Source organism: Phaseolus vulgaris, chromosome 9 (assembly GCF_000499845.2).
Source record: "Phaseolus vulgaris cultivar G19833 chromosome 9, P. vulgaris v2.0, whole genome shotgun sequence".
In the NCBI taxonomy this organism is placed as follows: domain Eukaryota; kingdom Viridiplantae; phylum Streptophyta; class Magnoliopsida; order Fabales; family Fabaceae; genus Phaseolus; species Phaseolus vulgaris.
The window spans coordinates 12,054,845-12,071,522 of NC_023751.2; positions in this window are offsets into that span (position 1 = coordinate 12,054,845).

Here is a 16,678-nt window from a genome sequence, read left to right on the forward strand (position 1 = left end):
TTTGTTATAATAAATTCAGGACATAGAGTAACAACGTAAGTCAGAAAGCAAGACACTTTTGGACATTCATATACATTATGTAAGATATATATTTCTTTTATATTAATTGAATATTATAATAAATAAAAAATATAAATACATAAATTATATTTTTAATTTATATTGAAATACATGGTTGCTTATAATTATTGATGTTTTTAATAGAAATTATTAAAATTTAACGTAGAGGTATAAACAAGGATTTTAGTTTGATTAAGATAAAAAAAAACAGTAGTTTTATAGCGTTGATATATAAAAACATTATTGATGAGAGTGTAGTGTATGAAATACACATAAGAAAAAAAATACAGAAATATATAATTATGAGAATAAGTTTTCATTCTCCCCATTGTTTATTCAAATATATTTACACAGAGGGTTTGATTGTTTGATGATAATATTTAAAGAGAGATTCACCTTACTACAAAAACAAGTTAGATGACTTACTTTCAATCTTAAAATTAGTGTAATAGAGATATTTTATGTTTGTTTTATTTTATTTTAGAGATTTACCTCTCTTAACAATCTCATGTGAATAAAGGTAAAGTAATTTAAAGTAAATCTTTCACATCAAAACTTATATTTTAGATTAGATTAGAACATGGTTTGATGTAAAGTTGTAATAAAAAAATAAATTAAAAAGTTCAATATTTACGTTGGACCATGCACTGTTTGACTTCAATTTCTTTCATAAGTCTGATGTATATTTACGTCATAATTCAATTTAAATTTTGGACTTTCTTTTAATAAAATTGATTTTGATTTCATGTAATATTAATAATAATAATAATATTTTGGATTTTTATTTTATAATGTTTTGAATTTCAATTTGTAAACCAGTAAAAACTACTTAGATTTGAGAACATGTTGGAGAATGGAAAAAGTAAAAAGGTATTGTATATTTGAAATCTGAAAGCATTTTTTATTTTTTATTTTTTTAAGTTTTTTTTTAATTTTACCAATTGATTAATTAAATGTGATTTAAAATATCCACAATTTTTAAAAAGTAACCATGTTTTAATAATCATTCTCTATATTAAAGAGAACTTTAATTAAATACGATTTAAAATGTTTAGGGTCTTACATTTTATTATTTAAGGTCATACTTTTTTAATGTGGTTTATTTTTAAAAAAAATATAATGATTTATATGCCATAATTACAAAAGTATTGTCTTTTTCCACTTTTAGGTCATATTTATATGTGTGTGACCACTTTTAAGTCACATTGTTATTGTTTAATCCACAACACTTAAAAAATGTGGTATAAATAATCAATAATTTTACAAACGTGGTATTTGGAAATCCTTCAACCACACTAGTAAAATTGTTGAATTTTCTATATGTAGGAAACGGTTATATAAGTGTGATCTAGTTTTATGTTGTCTAAAGTAAAAAATAAATACTAAACTTCAATATATAGAGGCAAATAAATGTGTTTGTAAAAGTCAGTTAGGGCTTGTTTGTATCCAAGTGCGGAAAAGCAAAGAAAGAAAGAGACGAATGAAAGTTGGAAAAACGAGGATAAAAACATGAAAAACGATAAGATATTTTTGTTCAAAATTTTCTTTTCTCTCATGAATTGCAGAGAAAGAGAATTATATATTATTTTTTTCAAAAAGTTAATAAAATATATACTGATTATATATAAATTAAATTTTAATATATATATTTAACCTTTATAATTTATTTATTAATTATTAGTATTAACTTTCATATTATAATAAAATAAATAAAAAATTAATTTTAATTATTAATACGTATTTTATTAATATTTAATATTAATTTTTTAATTTTGAATTTATTTTAATTCTAATCTATATTTATAAATTCTTTTGTATTAATTTCTTAAATTTGTATACATTTTAAAAAATTTAAAAATCTTTCACAACATCACATCACTTCCAAACTTCAATAAACTTTCCTCACAAATCTACTTTAACATACCCCAATCCAAACAACCTCACTCTCCTCTCAAATCACTCTAAATCCACACCCTCAAATCTCCTCTCCAATCTAAACACACTCTTAATCATGTTTGCATGTATTGTTGGATCTAAATTTTTGTGTTTCCATATTTTTTGATGTATTGAGGCTTAAGAAATCCATATATTTCTTATTTGTCTTGGTCCACGCTTAATTATCCATATACCTAACACAATGAATTTAAGTTAAATGTAATTATTATAATATGAAAAACATAAACAACATTAAATTACTTATATGACCCTTAGTTGTATCACTAAAATGTTTAATATGAATATTTCCCCCAACAACCTCTAATAAAAGGAAAAACAATATTATTGATGTCAAATACTATGTTGTTCCAATGTAGTTGTAGTGGTTTCCTCCTCAACCTCGGTAGTATGGTTAAAAGTTGAGATATTGAATAATCTTCAACTTTTACCATGTAATCATCATCAGTAGATGGTGCTACCATGACCTGCTTATCATGTCAAATATGATCATAAACAAAGACAAAATATTACTTCAATATTGACCAACATCGTATCAATAACAAGTAAATAGAAAAAACATAATATAATACATGTGGTCGTAATGATACTGACTTGACAATAAATGTAGGTCATGCCAAAAACACGTCTAAAGTCTCTCCCACCAATTGGACCTTTGTGTTGGATAAAGTCACTTGAGAAACAACATCTCCTACTTCATCAACCACCACTACCACTCAGTTGGATTGTAGAGATACCACTCAGTTGGATTGTAGAGAAATACCATAGATTATTAATTTTTCCTTTTTTGTCCAAATGCGAATAAACAAGGATGATTATATTCAACATATAACTCACATTGGTTTGATACATCAGTGTGAACATGATCCACAAGGAATTTACAATAGTAGCAACACAAATCCCTTTCGTGCTCACTCAAACAACCTCGGGAAATGTAGGTGTTCCTCGAGTCTATTGTTAATGATGAAGGAACTTTAACTTCTCATTGAACTTTCACTACAAGGATTCTCGAGTTTTTTTATCCAGATTCTCTTCAAATTGCATTTTCATCCTTTGCGAGACATTCTAATTACAAGAGTTGATAGTTGTCCATGATGGTGGACCAAAATATTTTTGAAGTCACCATAAACAACTAGTACCGCACACACGTTATAAGTGTTATAGTCTTTAAATGATCACCATTAAAATATCATCATTTCGATTACAGAAAACAAATGAATAGTGTATTTCCTACTCTACTAAGAAATCTTACAACATATAAATAATAATTAAACATAAACAATATCACTTCACCTATAAAAAAGCATAAATAATAATGATTTATATTTACAATTTTGTGTGTACAATTATATGAGTATAAGATTCTATTTTATTAGGTCAAATTAAGTTGGTAATATACACTTTTAATTCTCTATTAAAAGAAAATATCAGTATCTTTATGCAATGTATTTGTTATAATATTCTCTTTATTCTTCATTAATATGTATTTATCAATGAAATAATTATTTCATTATAATGAAGAGAATATTATAAAAATGTTTCTTGATAAAAAATTTACACTTTAGACAAAGATTCATTTTTTAAAAAGACCTTCCTTTTTCTTATACACTTACATTTTTATTAAATATAGTTACATTATAATTATTTTAAAATTTAACTATAATAACATTATAATTAGTGGATTTACAATAATTAAATTAAATATGAAAGTTTAATATAATATTTTCAGTTTATTAAAATTGTTAAGGTATGTAATATTAATTTACGTTTTAATTGTTTTTTTTTAATAAGCTAAACCTTAACTCTTTAAAACATTAATTAATATTTTTAGATAGAATATAATAAATAATGAAACATACATTTATATAAATTGTGTATTTAATTATTTTACAAGTATAATAATCTTTTACAAAAAATTATAAATAAAAATATTATATTTATTAATTATTAAAAATATCAATAAAATAATAATACCTTATATTTTCAATTAAAATAAATGAAAAATTAAACATATTCCTATTCAACTAGAATAAATAAAAATTAAACAATTATCTATTATAATTTTTTATGGTATAAAAAAAATATTAAAAAATTATATTTTGGTTAAAATTACATTTAAAAAAATATAGTTATATTATTAAGAATACATGTTGCATAGAAATTAAAATTAGGCATTTAAAAAATAATGATATAAATATATGTTTTACTATTTATTATATAGCTATCTATAAAAATTAATTATACTTGAAAGAATTAAAAATTATATTAAAAAAGATTAAATTTTGGATTATTAGAAAATTTAATTAAATATAAATAAATATTACAAAAGTTAATAATTTTAATAAACTCATAGTGTGATATTTGATTATTATAAACAGTATCTGTTATAATTTTAATGTTATAAATAGGTATATCCAAATATAGTTAATTGCAATATTATTATAATTAAATTTAAAATAGTTATAATGTAATTAAATTTAATATATATATATATGTATTTATAAAATAAAGTAAGCTCTCTTATAAAAATATTTGTTTGTATGGAGTGACCATCTTTTTAATAAGAAATATTTGAAGAAAGAGAGAGAATTTACAAAAAAAGATATTAATGATTTTTTTAAAGAATTTAATGCATCTATTATTCAGTTAATCTGAACAGTTAATTTAAAACAAAATAGAATGTTAAGATTAAGAGTAAGTAATTCCATTTATTCTGAGCATGTGAATCCCTACTTATATATATATATATATATATATATATATATATATATATATATATATATATATATATGAATATGATATTCAATTAAGAAAGAGATCAGCTTTTATTAATTTAAAATTTAGCACTTTTTAACAGCATTGTATAACATGCATCAATTTAAATCATTAAATTATATCTTTTAATTATTTTTATTGCTTATACATTTTGAGTGTAAAATAAATTGGTTGTCTAATGCCAATATTTTATATCAAGAGAAATTGAGTGACAAAAATCAAAATCATACAATGTTATGCATCAAATTTCAAATATTTTACTCACTTTAAAGAGATTAGTGAGAATACTTGCTTTCGCACGTATATGCATCTATATTTTTTATTTATTTATTTTATTATTATTATTATTATATATATATATATATATTATATTTATTTAAATAAAACATGAATTCATGTGTATCTGAATGTATACATAGAATATGAGAGTTATGTTATTGGATTTAAGAAAAAAATTATGAAAGAAAAATATAAAGTGAAAAAAAGAAAAAAAAAAGAATAATAAAATTCCAAAATTCAAAATGAAAAAAAGTAAACGATCGTAAAAATCAAATAAATAAAGATATATTTCAAAAAATTAAATTAAAAAGCCTGTTTTATACTTAAAATTGTTTTGATAAGTGTTTTAATATATTTTAAAAAAATAAAAATAACGTAGTGCCATAATATAATAATAAAATTAAATATTATTATAATAATATTTTTTTTATATATAAGTATAGATAAAATTGTCCTTATTTTTTTAAAATCTATTAGACTCTTTGATTTTACATTAAATTAAGTTGAACGTGGAACCATAATTTTTATTTCAGCTGAATTTTTTAATGATTTTAATTTTTCACATCGATACTACGAGACTCTAAATATCAAACTGAACATATATTAAAACACCTCTAAGTAATTGTTTTCATATTTTTTTTTTAATTTAGTTAATGAAGTCGGTTAAAAAAACAAGAGAGAATCCAACATGAATATTGTTACTTTTTTTTATTTTAAAAAAGTATTATCCAGTTAAATACGATAATTAATATTTTTGGGAGTTTGAGAAACATGAAATAAATAAAAATATCTGATTCTATGTTAATTTTGTATATTTTGAAGAATTAGAAATTACACTTCAGTCATTTTTGTTATTCACTTTAACTTTTAGTTAAACTGTGTTTCTGTTTACTTTTTCTTCAAGCATCGACCCGACCCGTTCCGCGCACCATAAATCAAGTGAAAGATGCAACATACTGTGGTATTAAATATAAGTTGTTTAGTAGGTTACTAAACACATAAAATAAGACAATTCTCCACCAAATTATAATGGGATTTTTTTTTTAAATGGAACAATTTTGAAGATACTTTAACTGTTAAATAGAGTCTACATATTAAGAAATAACCAAATAAAATAATATTTTATTTTATTTATTTAATTTAATATAGTATTATATTATTAAAATGAGTTGGAAAATGAGTTGTAAAATGAGTGTTATTACGGTGTCATAGGATTTTTTTTTTGTTTTAAAATTACATTCAACAAATCACAATTGTAAATTTCTATTAAATAAATACTATGTCTATTTGCTTAGAGTGCAATTCCCCCAACTGTTTGTGTTTTTTCTTACTTGGAATGGATCATAAAGCATGTTTCATTTCTTATAACATGGCCCAAATATTTTAGTCTTCTACCACTGACTCACGCAAAAATCAACAAATAGTGGCATAAAGTGATGTTATGATAATTATTATCCCACCACGATATTTCTTTTTAATAATTATTGTTGTAACTATTATTTATTTGACTATATATTTAATGTTTTTTGAAAATTATTTCTGAGCAGTTATTTTATGCAATGAATTGTTAGGGCCTGGGCCGTCCAAGATTCAAACACTTGGACTGGGATCCAAACTAAAATAACATAATAATTTTTTATCCGAAACTTACTATGTTTAAAGAACGAAATAAAAATATACATCTGATTATTTTAAGATAATGTAATATATGCACCCTATATTTTATTGAAAAATAGGAAGTAATTAAAAAAAAAATCATTTATGAACTTATTTTAAATGAAGTTTTCTCCCTCATCATTACCTTTTTGTGACGTGAAGGGTATATACTAGTGAACTATGTTTTGGGGCCCTTAAAAAGTCATACTAAGATTGGAACAACTGTGTTAATTAAGAACGGAGTTAGTTATGTGATTGCTCTAAACAACGATCCAATTATGATCTTATGAGAATCAAATTCGGCGCAGTATATATATTTGAGGGCCTTTTGGGATTTTAAATCTTTATTTTAAAAACCAAGCGAGAAGGAACAGGCAAGTGGCTGCACGCTTTCTTTTGTGGGGGCAGGGAAGGAGTTTTCCTTAAATTTTCTTAGCATTTGTAATCATGCAAAGTTTAGCCTTTTCCAAATTGGAATTCAATATATAAAAATAACTTTGAAAGAAATTAACTTCCTTTTTTTAATTGTAAGAGTGTATTTTGTAGGAGCTTCTCCATAAAATAAAATAAAAAATATAGAGAATTAGGAAGAAGAAAGAAGTGAAATTAAATTCGTCATAAATTACAAGATAAATATATATTCACAACTCTAATATACCAATCCATCTCTCTGTCTAAAATTTCAATTAGTATTTTTTTATATATCATTTCTCAAATTACAATTATTTTTTATATAAATTAACTTATAGGACTTTTTTTATATTATTTTTAATTTTTAATTTATATACATGAATTTTAACTTATGAAAAAAAGACCAGTTCACTTTTTATGTATTTTGTTTAAATTTTGTGTGAATAAACTTATTGAAACAAGTCATAATATCAGAAATAGCCTTTTTGTTCAACTAAGCAATTTGCCATTTATTTTTTGTTTCTCTATAAAAAAAAAGGTGTTTCAACAAAAGTTATTGTATAAACAGTTAGGTAGACTAAGGACAAAAACCAGAATGTAGCTATGAGATGGAGAAGAAAAACAAGCCGAAAATGCAGCATCAGATGGGTCCAGGGCAAATGGGGGGTGGGGGGAAGAAGATAAGAATCCGTGCATGATTTTCTACATTGATTATATATGCTTGTTTTTTATACAACAGCAACAAAATTTTGAACTTAAAACTTCTTACAAATATATTGGTTATAGATGATTTAGAAAATTGTACAGCAGACCTAATTTCAAAAACAAATGGTATTGCGTGTTTTCTTCTAAATCAGTTAAATTAATTATCACTTAATGTTGATGTGAAATTATGTATCACTAACCCTAACCCTTATTACATCAATGGGTTAAATAGTATGGGCCACATACATACAGCACCGTCCTGAACTTGAACTCAGAAAAGGCGACAGTTCAACGAAAGGAACACTGTTTTTTCCTAATTGACAGGTGGACAATAAATTTCAAAGGACATGTTCTTAGTTGTTAACTAGTGTGTGTAGCATGCAAAAAGGTACATAAATGTTTAAAAAATGAAATATGAACCCAACATGCACCGCGTAACAGATTGATTAGTTGCCAACACAACCAGGAGTCAAAACCCAGTGTGAAACTAATGGGTTGAACGTGATCATGCAAAAGCATACCCACGTAGACTACACACTTTACAAGTTAACCTTATTTTGCATTCTTTCGTTGTCACTGTTTTTTATTATTATCCTTCTCGAGCTGGGATGTGGACTAGTATGAGTAATTGTTGGTGAAAACTTAATGTTTGTATTTATTACAAGGTCAAATTTTGGAAAGGTTGAAGAAATTCAAAGCAAGTGAGAAAGCATAATCCCCACACGGGCACCACCAAAATCTTCAAGTGATGTCACCGGAAAGAAATAGCACAGCGTAGAATCAAAAGTCAAATAAGAATGCAACTCTTAAGGGCCCACGTGGAAAGCGCTTCACCGTCCTCACCACAAAATTTTCTGTATATAAACCAAGCATGGCTCTTGGTTTAGACCAAAACATACAATAGCTGGAAATACCAAAAAAAAAACAAATAGGAAGAGGCCCTTGAAAATAAGGAATATTATTATTTTTCAAAGGGTTTGTTTCGTGAACAACGATGCTGATGAAGAAGAGCCTTTGCATTTCGTTGGTTACCGTAATGCTCGTGTTGTCATCACAGCTATGGTTGGTGCATAGCCGAGTTCTTCGATCGAAGGAGTTAACAGAGGTAGCTGGTCACAGTGTAGAGTTGAAAGGATCAGGTTCTTCTCTGTGGAAAGGGTTCTTTGCTGTTTCTTCCAACAATTCAACCACTCGTGTTTCCAAACGCAGCTTGGCTTTTAGACTAGCTTCTGGACCCAGCAAAAAAGGACCTGGACATTAACTAACTACATTAAATCAGTCATTACATTTTTTTTTTCTTTCGATTTTGGTTTTTACACTGTTTTTCCCCATGTTGTTACGATGTTTTTTTTTTTCAGAAGAAAAACTTCTCGCAGAGACACTGATCTGATACGTTTATGTAGTCTGTAGTTTGTAGAGTGTTTGGTGGTTGTAAAAACAAGGCGTGACAGAATACATGTTTGATGTTTTTAATGACTGTATATGCAAATTGTATCTTGAGTATTCGAGTTATTAGAATAAAAAGAGTATTTATATTTCTTTAGATTGGCTATTTAAGTGGTCTATGTGCCTGCACGGTTCTTATCATCATCAACTTATTCATTGTAAACAGGAGAGGAAGATGCGTTATGAATCTTAGAGTGCATTTTGAAAGGTGGTTGAGTTACTAAAAGTTTGTTTGCATTTTTAAAAGCACAAAAGGAAAAATAATATAAGTTTTTTTCATAAAAAAATATGCAATTTTGCCAAAAATTTATCAAAATGAACAATTTTAAAAAAAAATTACCATATGAGAAGAAGTCGTGCATATATCACGTCTTTGGTTATGTGAAAGTAAATTCACACTAATGTGGATTGATAGATGTTAATATTTTTATTTTACTTTAAAAGTTTTGGCACCACTTTAACAATTTTTAAATTAAACTAAAATCGTGTATCTTTAAACTAATATATAATTGTTTTATTAAGAAAAAATAACAAGAATCTCCTAATTACCAGCAAATATAAATGAGACTTGATGCGATAAACAATTAAATTAACTAAATGATAGTGTGATTGTGGATAATTTCAAGCTCTTCGATTGCTTTATTCTCATATAATTGTTGTTTGTTTGTTTTGTCATTTACATCTAACGACATTTGTTTGTTCATTATACAGTTTTCATATATATTTATGAGGTCCAATTTCATCTACTTTGAAATGATGAGAATTATTGGTCTACTTACACAAGACCTAATTTAACACCTGAAACTAGATGTGAAAGATCAAATACCCAACGTTTTCATAACATATAACAGATGAACCAATTTCAAACAAAATGAAAAAAAAAAGTTAATATTCTTAGAACAAATGTAAAAGCATTATCCATATAATCAAAAATAATATTAAAATTAACTTTTAATTTATATATATATATATATATATATATATATCATTATAACCTCATTTTTTCGCAGTATCACACAAAGTAATCAAATTATAATATATAATTGCACAAACTAAAAACCTAATTTCCATGTTATCTTAATCACTATCTTTATAATAATTTCTATAAACCATATGTATTAATATAAATTTTAAGATAAATAAAAAAACAATTCATGATCGTATAAAAGATATACAACTTCAATTTAATTTAAAAGCTAGTAAAGTCGTGTCAGCATCGATTAGTATTAATAAAAATAGTGTATATCTAAAACGACTTCATTCATTCGTACTAATTTACATTGGTGTTGATATATTAACACCTTTAATAATAAAAACATACGCTTCACATCTTAATAAATTAATATTTTATTTTACTTTATTTTTTAATTTAAAAATATTATTATATTATAATAAACATTATCAAATATATATTATTTACTGTTCACATTGTCAACAAAACTTTTTTTATTTACTTTATAAAATCAAAATTGTGTCATGCATGATGTCATGTTATGTTAACCCAACATATCAACATATCTATATAGGTGTTTTTTAAAAAAAATCCATCTATTTGATTTGTAAAGTTACACCATTTTGAAAAAAAAAACAGCATTGTTGGATAAAAAAAAAAGAAGAAAAAAAAACGTGGAAGTGATTCCCAAATACAAATCTCCTGAATTAAAGTCAAAGAAAAGGTGATGTTTGAATGAGAGGCAGTGCCTCAAAACTTGACCTTGTCTATCTGTCTGTATATACAGCATTACACTGCCCATCATGTATTATTTCATTTTTCTACACACACTTCTTTAAGATATCAATGTCCTATTTCACAAAAGGGAGGAGGGAAAAATATATTTAAGTTTTGATTTGAGATTATATTGTAACACTCTCTTCCCACTCAATAGGATAGACAGTCGTTCTAATAAGAGTTATTGTCAGATATTTACGTAAAGGGTTTGAAAATCCGAAGTGGTCTTTATTTATTTATTTATTTTATTGTTAATAAAAAAAAACATTCTCTTCCCACTCAATACAAATATTATTGACAATTTTATTTTAACAATTTAATAATATTTATCAATAATTTAATTAAAATAAAAAAATATTAAAAATATTAATATAATGGATTGTCATTGTTATTTTGTATGCGGCTCATAAAAATAAACTCAGCGTACTTTTGGGACTCGCAATGTGTCAAACTAGCAAATTCAGATTGAATAGAAACACAAATAATAAGTTCACTGAACATTTGGGTATTGTGGAATGTGACTTTTTTTAGCATTATTATGCATACTCAAATATAAAATATACCTTTTTACTGTTCAGCATTCCCTTTTTTTTTCTTAGAAAAATGTGTTTAGAATTTCGGATTTCACCACCCGAATTCTGAACCTTTTTCTTAATTTTCATTTTCAATTAACTTTTTAGATAGTTATAGTTATTTAGGGAACGTATATATTTTATTTTCAATAAATTTTTTTTTACTACCAAGACCGAGAAACTGAGAGAATATACCGAGAAGTTATGTCGAGAACTATATATATAAAGAATAAAATAAACATATATATAATCACCGGAACAAGACCCAAATTAATAAAGTGTCCAAATTAATGGGTGTGTATAAAATAATAAAGAGGTGCAGAAAGAAAGGCCCACACAATGTATAAGTCCAATAATCATCAACCCAAGAGGTAAGACAATATGATTTTTATCTTATGTAAAACTATTTATGACTTTGGCATCGGAGCGCCTTGCAGTATACACACTCATCTATGAGGAGAAACCGAAAGTCTAATTTGTGAGGAGAAGTCAAAAACCCAATCTGGAGAGAAGCTGGAAGCCCAAATCCGAGAGATCAACTAGAAAAATCTGAATTGTTAGCTTGTTTGAGTGTTTTCGGTAAGAACAATTTTTTGTATGTAGTACAATTAAATATGCACTTTTTTGTTTTATTTTATTTTATTAATTATTATTTTGTGTTTCCAAAATAAAATATATTTATTTCATTTTCAGATAATAATTTAAATGTATTATTTAATATTTTTATTAAAATGAGATTATCTTAATCAAATATTACAAGTAAGTACTATATTTTAATTTATTTGTTTTATTAACTTTTTTAAGTATACCCAAAATCCAAAATAATACATTTGAATACAGTTAGTTAATTACACATAACTAAATCATTGTAAATAATATATGTTAGGAAAACTTTTCATTGATACTACAAATAGTAAAAAACAAACACTTGACAGTTTGTTATAATAATATAATAATATTTTAAATTAAAAAATAAAATAAAAATAGTAAAAATAATAATTTATTAGAATGTTAGGTTTATGTTTTCACTATACATAATATCAATATACCAGCTTCCTATATCTTAATACTCCTTTCGGTCCTTGACATAAGTCGTAGCTTTACATGTTTGATTTTATAAGACATTTATACTTTGTGAAACATTACTTATTTTTCCTATCAAATATTATAAATATGTTTTATTATTATTAAATATTTGTTTAGTACATTGATAACGTCATTATTATAAATTAAAAAGTTTAATTGAATTAATTTTACCATTTCTCCATATTATTTTTCCTATTACTTGTTCAACATTTAATTTCCTTAACGAAAATTTATTTCGCTACAAATTACTTCCAATGATTAAGGAGTCTTTCTCAGAATTTAAACACTTTATGAGCTTTATAAAACAACATTGCTTAATACTAAGGGAGGATTTTGGAGAATTAATTGAAAAAAAATAAAGAATAAGAAAAGAATGTTAATTCATCAAACAGTGCAATTTTATATAAAATTTACTAAAATAAAATAATTTTTTTAAATTTTTATGAAAACAGATAAATCGTGTTTGAAAATAAGAATTTGAATAGTATTTTCAAACACAACTTTTGTTTCCTTAATTTTTAAGATTTTAATTTAATTTTTTGATTATTTTTATGAAAATAATGCTTTTAAAAACGGAAGGAATTAAGAAAAGAGAAAACTTTTGAACTGATATATTCATTTTAATTTATTTCAATAATATATAATAAAATATGAATTAATAAAAAAAAATATGATTTCCTATATAAATATACTTTATTTTCTGTGATATTTTTGACTTTTTTTATTAAGTCATGGAGCACGACTTTAACATATATATATTTTTTTTATTTTTTTTTAGTTTCTTGAATTTTTTTTATTGAAATAGTTAGTTGTAACACGACTTTATTATAATATATTTTAGACATATTTTACTGAATTGGACTAAGTTAAATTCAAAAATTTTGTTTATACTATCAAATAAAATCACAAACACGTTGTATATTAGAAGAATGAAAAAACATATATTTGTACTCCACATGAAGGGCTATTTTATCCCTTGAACAAAACAAAATTTTCAATTTTTTAAAATTAGATATCGTTAATCAGAACGAACAAATGAAATAAGTATGTGACTTTCCTTAAGATCTATCATCACTGCGTTTATATATAATTTTTTTCTCTTAATCATGTATCAAACAATTATATTTGCTATTTTTTTTTCTGTCTTTGTTTCCAAAGTTTTTGACTAAAAATCAATGTATTTTGTTTGCCATTTCTGCGGCTCAACTAACTTAAACATCTCTCACTCTCACTTTCTTTGATTTGTTTTGGCTTACAATCAAATCCTTCCTTTTTCTTTGTGAATGTTGTTCCAAAACTCCAAACATCTCTCTCTCGCACCCTCCATCACCTCCGATTCCCCAAAATCTATTGTCCATTGTCCGATTCACACTTGGTGATGCCGTGGTATTATTGCGCTCGATGTTGAATTCAATCACCAGATAACTCTTCCTTCTGTTATGTCTATTCAGATTACTCTTTTTCCAAACCAACATGGATGGAAGAAACGACTAAACAAAATTTAAAAAAGGAGAAAGTCGTGCTTGTAGTGATAATTTTAGAAAAAAAATATTTTTATATAAAAGTAAGATAAAAATATATTCTGACAAATTGATAAAACAAATGTGTTTAAAAGCACAACTTTTCATTTCAAAGTTCGTAAGAATTAATCCATAAATTTCAACAAAATTGCACCGTTTCAGTAAATTAGTCGAAAAGAATTGAAGCAGGATGATGGAGTAAAAACAAATCAATAGTAAAGAGAAAAAATCAAGTTAGGGAATAGGGTGAAAATTTACACAACTCATTGTCTTAATTCCCCAGTTGTATGATATTTTTTTAGAATAGAAATTTGTAAGTTTTACACCAATCACAAGTGATTGCGAATCAAAATCACAAGCGATTCTAAGTCAAAATGTCCAGTTAGAATATAACAAAAACGAAAACAATTCAGTCACCGAGAAAAAACTCACAATTCATAAATCACAATTTTCTTTTGAAAAATTATAGCTGACAACTTATGAAGTAAGAGTTGCAGACCATTTTTATTAGTTTAAATAAACTACTAATATCTCTCTCTTTTGTGCACACACATAAATGTAAACACACGTACCAGTTGAGGGGTTGACATCTTTCATCTGAAAATCCACATAAATGTAAATATCAGAGGGAAAAGAAAGTTATATTTATTTGGAAGCTTATTTCATATTCATGGCCATGGAATACAGATAACTGCATTTGTTAAGTACTGAACTGCATATCACCACAAACTGAAATAAAGAAGGGCAAATAACCTTCAGTAAACATAGGGCACTCAAAAGATTGACCTATCATCGAATGAATTGGTTTTTTAATGTAACAGCATTATTGGTTGTTGATTTCAAAATAGTTAAGAATCACATCATGTTAAACTCTCATGGTCAAAAGACAACCTCTACATAGAATTACCCAAAGCCAACAAAATATGCAATGCACTGTCAGTGACTCGAGGGAAGGAGGAACGGAATCACAATTCAAACAAAGCAAGTAGCACAAGATTAAGAGTTTTCATTCAGGGTTCTGATACTATTTTTCTCAGCTTTTCAGAGGAGAAAGTATAAGTAACTGTACTAAGCAATGCAATAAGGACACGAACGCCCGCCATTCTGCAAATTTGTGGGTAAGAGAACAACCATGACAAACCAACCCTTCCTCCACCATAAATCCGTGCTCATCTAAGAATATATAAAGATTTTTTTTTACAAGAGAAGCTGAAAGAATAGAACATTATGCCCTCAAATTTTCTCTTTTTGCACATAACGATCCTAAGATTCCATTATATACAGCCGTGTTACATAGGACATCAAACAAGGAGGCCTATGCTATGATGTTCTAACAACAAACACAAAGCAGGGTATAATGAATGCCTTGCATCACTTGCATGGGAACCAGTGAGCTGCTCCTTATGACTACTCCAAAACTATATTTCATAATAGAAAAATAATAATGAAACAATTCAAGATACGAAGCATTATCAACTGAAGAGTCAATAATGAAACAATAAAGGATACACGATTGCTCTTATACTAAGTCATTATATACATTCTACTATTTAAGATCGACTATTTTCTCCATAAAATAGTAAAATACATGCAGTCTTATAAGAAAAAAGTTCAGTTTAGAATGATTATTCATTAGTTATATCCTTTTTCAACTAAATATAATCCCACAGGGTAAGTTCATATTTCTACGGAAAGTATAAGCTCAGAATGCAATGACTAGCAAGAGTAAGCAGTTAGTACAAAATGTGTTCATAACCAGCAGACATCATAGATAATACAGAAAATAGACTCTCTACAACTCCAAGAGAGATTATTAAAATATGAGATGCCTTCTCTAGTTCAGACTACCCAAGCTACAGGTGCACGATAGCATATAAAGCTCCTAATGAAAAATTAACCAAGGTAAAGTGTTATCTGAATCCACATAACAGTACTATGTTGTCCCAGAAAATTGCTCTAATCATTGAGCACACACAGAAATATATTAGTTCAATGGGTTCATCATCAAATTCATGAATCATAATTGCAACATCATATGGTACAGACAACTCCAACATACAACAAATACAGTCATTGAAGCACAAGAGATAATGATAGGCTCTCTCTACAACTCCATAAAAGATTATCATAATACGAGATGCCTTCTCTAGTTCAGACCACCCTAAGCTACTGGTGCATGATAATTTAAAAAGCTCCTGATGACATATTAACCAAGTATAGTTTGAATACACGGAATAGTACCATGTCCCAGCAAATTGCTCTGATCATTGAGCACAAATGGAAATATATTAGCCTAACAGGTTCATCATCAAATTGACGAGTCATAATTAGACAACTTCAATATACAACAAATAAACAGTCATTAAAGCATAGAGGGTAAATAGTTAGTTCAATACGATAAGTATTTGCATAACTTGTTTTTAGTACAATAAGAAAAAAAATAGTCTTAGTACAAAAACTTTTTAATTTTGTTTGAACTCCGTTAA